Raw genomic sequence first — 9,231 nt, 5'->3', positions numbered from 1 at the left:
AGTACCTAGGCTGACTGTTGCCATAGTAATGAAGCTAAGGTATGCAGAGTGAAGCCGCTTGGTATAGATTGACCTTGACCTCCACTCTGCATGTGCACTAAGTCTTAACGTTCTAGTTCACTTCCGTCGTTTACAGCAGTGCTTCGAAGTAACATGTGTAACGTGTGATCGTTGCATTGACCATGACAGAGAAAGTTGTTATGGCGATACCTGCTCAGAGGCCTACGCAAAGTGCAGAAAGTGTATGGAGAGGAGTGTATGAGCCGTACACAAGTGTACGAGTGGTTCAGCCGTTTCCAAGATGGCCGAAAAAATGTCGATAATGACGAACGCTCTGGGAGACCTGCAACCAGCAGAACTGAGAAAAGTATTGGTAGAATAACTCTTCCTCTGTAGCAATTCTTCTTCATGTTCTTCTTTATTACAGGCGAGTAATGTCTTCCAAGCAGAAACAACAGGCTGTCATTGAGTTCTTGACGAAGAAGGGATGCAGGATGTCGGACATCTACAGGCTACAAGCTGTTCACGGAGATTACACGATTAAGAAGAGCAATGTGTACAGACGGATGGAGTTTAAAGAAGAAGAAACCAGCATTGGAGAGAAACCATGCAGTGGGAAACCATCGATTGTGACCACTGTAATGGATTGTGTCAGTGGTCACAATCGATGTGACAGTAAGGTACAGCGATAGGTACAGTAAGTGTTGATTGTTTTGTGGGGTTGACAGGAACGTTATTCTCAAAAAGTACTCAAAAAGCTTAAAGAAACCATTAGGAAGAAGAAACTGGACACGACAATGTGTGACCATGCACAACTTAAGCAATAAATAAGACAATCGGCAAACTGTGCTGGTCTGTGGTGCTCTGTTCACTGTACAGGCCAAACCAGAATTCTTGGTGTGTGTGTGTGAATATGTATTTATAGATATATGTATATATGTGTGTGTATGTGTGTATGTACATATATGTATATATATATTATTTGTGACGGAATGTGATGGATGTATTGTAATATAGCAACAACACTACAGTTTTCGTCTTGAAAAAGCATTTTTTTATAAACATATAATGCTAAAATGCACAGAATTATCAGCAAGCGTCCAGCAGCGGCAGTGGGGATGCTGAAGGACAAACGTCCGAAACATTAAGGCATTCATTTCAAATTCTCAGTATTTAAACTAAAACCATATCCATCAAAATTTATTGCTTCAGTGTCGTTTTTGTTTATGTTTATTACCTTAACAGTGTGTGTGTGTGTGTGTGTGTGTGTGTGTGTGTGTGTGTGTGTGTGTGTGTGTGTGTGTGCGTGCGTGCGCGCGTTTCCTAAAAGTTAATTTTGGAATCTCTGAATGTATGAAATAACAAACAGCACATCCAAGGTACAAACAGAGCCCGTCTTGGTTCCTCACAGAAAATCTGAGGTTAAATGTCAGAATTTCAAACCAAGCCTTAGTAAGCAACCACAAATGAAGGCGTCGCGATCTGCTAAAAATAATAGCCACGTCTTCATCATATTACACTCGACCATCAATTATAATGGTAGACACATTGGACAATGTAGTTCTTTACCTAAAACAAAACAATATTTGGTGCAGTTACTTCTGGAATACTTTTCCTCATATATCTATTCGATCACGGCTGACGTCATCGTCAACAAATCACTTCATCCAGCAGATGAACTCGTGAGGAATAGAAACGTTAATGGAACTAGAAACGCAAAAATCCAAATCAAACTGTAATGAGCTAAAGGGAGTTTTTTAAATTTGTTTGTGAATAGAACAACCTAGCTTGATTCCTAATCATTTCCCGTTATTTTCCTATTTACCAACAGAGAAAATAGATTTTGATGGATCTTACTGAGAGTAAGATATAAATTATTTTACAGCCAACGGTTTGAGAATACAGGTTAACTATAAAATTCGTGCATGGCATATTTCTAGTTATCAATTTGTAAAAATTTACTTGAATGTGTTAGCGAAAATATACATTGACAAGTCAGATCATTTATGTCAGAGAAATGCTACTGAAAATGGACAAAGATGTTTTCAAGTTTCCGTGTCAATGGGACAATTTGTTAAATGTGTGCAAAGAGGTAAATAGTGATTGTAAGAAGTAAAATCAGTTAAACGTACACATGTTTACTGTCGAAATGAAAAGAAACTGCAATCAAAAGGGGATGAAATGCAAGTAAAATAATACCTGACGCTTGATTGCTGCCAGAGTACAAGGTCAGAAGCAGAGAATGTGAGTTGCCAAGCAAATGTGAAAGAGAGAGAAAGAGAGAGAGAGAATGTTTTTCGTGCCCTTACAGAATAATTACCTTACAGAATAATTGCCTTTATAGAATAATTGCCCTTACAGAATAATTACCAATGGTTACACGTGTCTGATTGGTCAGCTTCATAACAATGCGGTGTCTCAACACCATTCATCTAGAAACCATCTACTTTTGAGAAAGTGGTTTCTTGGCCGAAAGTGGGAATTCATTTCTACCAAATGAAACAATTAAGAAACGAAAGTAAAATACCGACATGATAAAATAAAGCAACGAGTATGTCATTGCCATTAGCAAAGTTAAATCTCCAAATATTGTAATTAAATTCTTAATTAACGTAAGCAAAGTATGCCTATTTACTACTTTGTTGTATGGAATGAAGAGGAAATGAATAACAGCGAGTACACAAGACAAATACTTTTTTTTTGCAAAATTATGGACTTAATCGCATTTGACATTGTCTTGGTTGTGATGAAGATTTAAAAGCTTAGTAAAAACTCGCATTGTGCAATTCGACATCGATGAAAATCTACCAAAAAAGTATAACGCAAGGAATTATTGCCAATGCATTTCTCAAGGAAAACTATCTCTTCTACAAATCATCGAGTTCAAGTACTATTTGACAGTGGCGTAGCTAATAAGAGTGCAAAGGGAGCGACCGCTCCGACCGAGCATATTATACAAAATTGGCGCCTTTTCAACAACTTTTTTAATTCTTTAGTTCAATTGCGCGATAAAATATGAATCCTTTCTTTTTTTTTTTTTAATCGCATGGTCTTGGAAGAACTTTCTTAAGCCGTTACTTTATTTGACCAATCATCCGTATTTTTAAACTGTCTGCTCAATCTCCTTTGATGTATTTGTGGCCGCTGACATCTGAAGAACCAAAACAAACCCTGATGTCATAACCTCTCGATACTGGACGATAGAATTTCATCTTTTTCATGTCACACCTATATTAGTAAATATAAACTTCATGCATAAAGACACTATTACTGAAACATGAAATTAAGGAATGTAGAATTCAATTACATACATTACAACTAATGAAATATTGATATTTCGTGTAATATAAGAGAAACAAGTTTAAAATTGCTTGGTATGTGTCACAGGGCTCTTGTTTTTTTAATGTGCTCACGCCCACTAACTTTAGAACTAGCTACGCCTCAGCTACTGAGTGTGTAATACGGCAAGCATTAAAATAATCCATAAAATGGTTGCTTTAGGAGTCCGGTCAGAGAAAGTCCTAAAAACAAATGATAACCTGGACAAAGACACAATACATGAACATCAAGAGAAAAATAGAAATAAGCCCTTACGTGACCAATTTTGGTAGGCGATGGATAACATGAGACGAAAATATTCATTGAATTGGCTTAGAAATGGAAATCTGAGAAGTACCATAGTGGCTGCTCAGAATCAATCTATTACAACAAATGCCTAGAGTAGACATGTGACTGGAAAAATGACATCGGCTCTGTGTAGATTATGTGGTATGTATGATGAGACAGTGGTACGTTTGATGTCTGAATGTCCGGGGCCTGTGCAAAGAGAGTACAAGAACTGGCGATATGACCAAGTTACTTGGGTTTATACATTGCAAACTTTGTCAGGGATGAGGGGTTGAGAGTAGGAAGACATGGTATGAATATTTGAATCAGTGAGTTGTCGAATCTTATACGAATTCCCTCTACAAACAGATAAACACTTAGAGCACAACAAACCTGATACCATGATAGTTGAAAAAATTCGTAAGGTAAGTCCCCTTATTGAATCATCATGTCCGTTCGACACAAGAATAGGAAGTAAAGAAACAGAAATGTTGACAAATAATTAAGATATCGTCAGGATATGGAAAATGAAGAAAATAGCTACCATACGAGTAATCGTATGATCATTAGGGGTTGTGAAAGAAAGCATTGCAAGATAGATAGAGAAGGTCGAAGTCGATTGCGAAATGGAGCTATTTATTACAAAGTTTGTTTATTGGGAATTACTAAATTATTACGAAGAATGCTCGATGATTAGATTAGCTAAAATGAATAGAAAAAGTAAAGAGGAGGTTGCTTAATACCCAAGGCTACTGGTTGTACTCTGTTATCGAAGCAGAAAAGCGACTAGGTTATAAGAACCATCCCAAGAAAAAGCAATAGCAATCATAATGATTGTTTCAAATTTTAGCTCAAGGCCGGGAATTTTAGAGAAAGGGGTTAGTTGTTAAATAGACTCAGTATTTGACTAGTACTTTATTTTATCGACCACGAAATGATATAATGATAAGTCGACTGCGGCGGAACTGAATTTCAGAACGTAAAACAACCGGAAGAAATGCTGCTAAGCATCTTATCCGACGCGCCAACAATTTTACTAGCATGCCCCCTTGTCAATAATAATAATAACAATAATAATAATAATAATAATAATAATAATAATAATAATAATAATGATAATAATAATAATAATAATAATAATAATAATAATAATAATAATAATAATAATAATGATGATGATGATGATGATGATGATGATGATGATGGTGGTGGTGGTGGTGGTGTTGGTGGTGGGGTGAACAGAAAAGAAAAAAATCATGCCTAACAATCGACATACCACGTCCTGGTGACAACAGGATTGAAGAGAAAGAGGAAGAAAAAAATTTAACAGCTATGATGAATTGAAATGTTGTGGGCAGGGTGTGGGCAATGAAGAGAGTGAACGTGATAACAATAGTGATTGGCGCTCTTTGAACTATCAGCGCTCAACTACCAACGTGGCACAAAAAGATTGGTACAAATGTGAATAGAGAACACCTTGAAAAATCAGCAATGCTTAAAGGTGCAAGAGTTCTTGGCAGGATTCTTGAAGTATGACCAGTAAACGAGTGTCACTTTAGTCTGCTGGCTGTGAGCATCTGACACTTTCCATTATACCCAGCAAAATAAGCTGACACTTTTATATCAAATAATAATAATAATAATAATAATAATAATAATAATAATGATGATGATGATGATGATGATGATGATGATGATGATGATGATAATGATGATAGGCGCAGGAGTGGTTTTGTGGTAAGTAGCATGCTTACCAATCACGTGGTTCCGGGTTCAGTCCCACTGCGTGGCACCTTGGGCAAGTGTCTTCCACTATAGCCTTGTGAGTGGATTTGGTTGACGGAAACTGAAAGAAACTCGTCGTATATGTATGTGTGTGTGTGTGTGTGTGTGTGTGTGTTTGTCCCCGCCACCATCGCTTGACAACCGATGTTGGTGTGTTTACATCCGCGTAACCTGGCGGTTCGGCAAATTGTATAAGTACTAGGCTTACAAAGAATAAGTCCTTAAGTCGATTTGGTCGACTAAAGGCGGTGCTCCAGCATGGCCGCAGTCAAATGACTGAAACAAATAAAAGAATAAACGAATAATAATAATAATGATTTCTTTTATTTGCCACTAGGGCGAAAGATGAGGGGGACAATACAAAGACAGACATAAAGTGTCGGGGTTTACATATGATGGAATGATAAAATAAATAAAAAAGTATACACGGCATACATTAGAAGAAGGGAAGTATACATAGTATACGACACTAGAAAAAGAGGGAAACAATGATAGTGATGATGGAGTCCCCCTGAAAGAGGAGGACCTCTTGGAATAATCAAGGAACCCCACCATCCAACATCACCCTGAATACCAAGGACGAGAGCCCTCTCCAACTCCTTTCTTCCGACTCACAGGTCTACACAGAGTGGTACCATACACTCTTGCCAGGACAGCATCTCCCTCACTTTCCTTTTCAAGTCAAACTTGAAAAAGTCGATGAGGGTTTTATCAAAGAGGAATGTCTCTATCCTCATTCCTTTCAACCTCGTCCACCAGTCTTTCGCCACAGCCACCAGACAAAGGAAAACTGCATTCCCTGCCTGATTAAAGGAGGGCGGCGGGGTAATCATCATTATGGACTCGACTGACAAACGGATCCGTCCTACCCGCGACAACAACTGCTGTTGGACATAACTCCACAAGCCAGCAATGCCCGGACACTGAACGAGTGCATGCAGAACGGTTTCGTCGCTCTGCGAGCACCTCGGACAAGCCCGTCCTACAGCACATCCGTGTTTGTGCAGTTTATCTCGAACCGGTAGCGGCCCCTTGTAGCACTGCCAGGCCAAAAACATCTGGAAATTATCCATAACAGACCCCGACCTGAAAGTCTTCTGGAATAGACTTGCCAGTTCGTCTTCGTCGTCGACTGGGGTCTCCCAGAGGACGTCGTCGCACTTCCCCGCTATTAATCCTCTGCATATAGCTAAAGTGGAACATCCACCGATCCTATTACTCGACTGGTAGAGGACAGTGAGCGCCTGACGACAGATGCCCAGTCACCGCCTATCCTTTACCGATGACTGCAGCTCCGTCAAGGAGACAAGCTGCGGAAAGGCGTGTCTCATAAACGGAGCCCACACACATTCACTTTCTAAGCATCGTTGCAGGTGACACAACCTGAGTGCGTGTCTGCGCATCAAAAGCCATGGCATACTTAAGCCGCTACGGAGAGAGAGTTGGCAGCAGACCGCCCGCCTGACCATTGGAACACGTTCCTTCCACAAGAAAATAAACATGCTACTCTCCAATCTAATCAAGTAGTAACTGGAGCAAGGCACGACGGTCAGACGATAAGTAATGACAGAGGCGATGTAGGCATTCTCCACCTCTGCCTGACCTTTCAGGAACAACTTCCTCTCTGCCCACTTCTGGGTAAGACAGGCCACCCTGTTCGTTACTTCTTTCCAGTTCTTATCCACCTGGAGGTCGGGACCAAACCAGACCCCGAGCAGTTTAACTGGTCCGTCAGTCCAGCGTCCAACGGCATCGATCTGCTTCTCCAGGTGCCCAGTCGCAATCACACCAACTTGTCGGCGTTGATTTTGGCCCCTGTAACTTACTCATATTTCTTTACAATGGAGTTGACCGTCTCCACTTGGAAGACATCCGACACCATAACGATGATGTCGTCCGCGTACGCCGACACTAGCCTCCCGAATCCAGTTTCGAAAAGGAGACCTCTTAACTATTCCAACTTCTACAGCAGTAGCTCGAGAGCCGGCACATAGAAGAGGTGACAGCGGGCAGTCCTGACAGACCGAACGTGCGATACTAAAGGGTTCCGATAAGTAGTCCTTTACTTTGACCACCTAGCAAGTACCGCTGTGCATTGCAGCAACCCAGCTTCTGAAAACGGGCCCGAAACCGGCCACTTTAAGGACGGCTTCCAAGTAGCGATGGTCTACCCTATCGAAAGCTTTCGACTGATCTAAACTGATCAGGGCCCCACCGAAGCCAGCTTTAGTCCCAGCCCTCTCCACGATGTATTGCATAAGGTGGATATATTGCATAAGGTGGATAGACCTGCTTGGGATTGCTTACGTTTGTGCTTCAGACAACCAACGAAAAGCGCCAACCTTTTCGCTCACATCTGCTCAGAACCGAGTAGCACGGGTCCGTCCTGATCCGTCAAAGACTTGATCGGGGTTTTGTTTCCACGAGTCTCTATCGTTCGGGCCCATCGGATGGCTTCAGTTCCTTCGTGATTTAGCGCACGGGCCTTAGCTCTGACAATGCACTCTTTGTGTTTCGCCTCAAAGAAATGGTCAAGGGCCTTTCTCGCCGCTAATACATCGGTCGTGATGTCTTTCCTAGTAGCCTCTTCTAGTTTGCCAGCTAGTTCTCCCTCTAATCTATTTCTTTCTAACACTAAATATTTACTAAATGCTATCGATTCTACTCTAATAGCTCTCTTCAGAGCGATCCACCATCGGTTGTTGACAAGCTAATCCCAAGCCATGCACATTCAAACACCCCATTCTCAGCACAGTCTTGCTAGTCGGAGAAAGAAAAAGAGGTGGTTACTCACCTTGATTTTCAAGAAGCCTAGAAGTTCCGGGCCTCCCTACTGGCGAAAATGTTTTAAAAGGCCCTCCCAACAGCCTTTTATCAACAGATTTCTTTTTAAAATCCCCACACTACCTGGGAATTTTTCATTTATAGATTTATAAACGTCTGACGACGTTAATTAAGTCTGTCCTTGGGGGTTTTGAGAATGAAATCCTCAAATTCCTTTCCTTCTGTCTCTATTTCGTTTTTTGTTTTGACTTACAAAATCTATCAATTCCCTGTTGCACTTGTTTACAACAGTGAAATTGATGGCTACATTTCGTCTACAGTCTGACGAATATTCTTGTTTTTGAAATTCTGTAATTGGTTGTTTCTGTGTTTCTGTGGTTTCATGTTGTTGTTGATGATGCTGTTTTTGAAACTGTTGTTCTTGTTCTTGCTTTTGTTGAAGTGGTTGTGAATTGTGTTGCAGTTGTGGTATCAGAATATTTTTTTGTTGATTTCTTGGAGTAGAGTTATGTGCTCTCCTCTTTTGCCTATCCCCTTTAGTCACTGTGATCCATTGATTGTTCGTCTCTTCTTTCTCCATATCATTGCAGTTGATGTTGGTTTGGGAGGTAGAGCATTCAGGAGAAACTTGCTTTTTCGTGGCAACTGGATGTAGACTCCTTCTTTGTCTTGGTTTGGGAGTGAGTGTGTACGTGGGCGTGGGTGTAAGTGTAGGAGTCTTGAGCAGTTGTTCATGATTTTGCGTTTGTGGTGTTCGTAATGTTAGCGGCAATGGGAGTTTATTTTTTCTTGTTTCAGGGCAGAAAGCCTTTAAATGAGTTACAGATCCACATATGTGATATCTTGGCCTTCAATCTTCCACTAACACCGACAGTTCTGTAATTCCTTTTTACAATTTTCCTTGCCATTTTAAAATCTTCATCTATGCGGAAATTTTCCATATTTCTCGCTGCAAATGCAAAAGAAGCGTAGGCGATATTCGCGATTTTATGCTTCATTTCTTTCGTGTTGTTGTTGTTGTTGTTGTTGTTGTTGTTGTTGTTGTTGTTGTTGTTG

This window comes from Octopus bimaculoides, chromosome 2, assembly GCF_001194135.2.
Source record: "Octopus bimaculoides isolate UCB-OBI-ISO-001 chromosome 2, ASM119413v2, whole genome shotgun sequence".
NCBI lineage: Eukaryota > Metazoa > Mollusca > Cephalopoda > Octopoda > Octopodidae > Octopus > Octopus bimaculoides.
Note: the sequence above shows the minus strand (reverse complement) of the source record.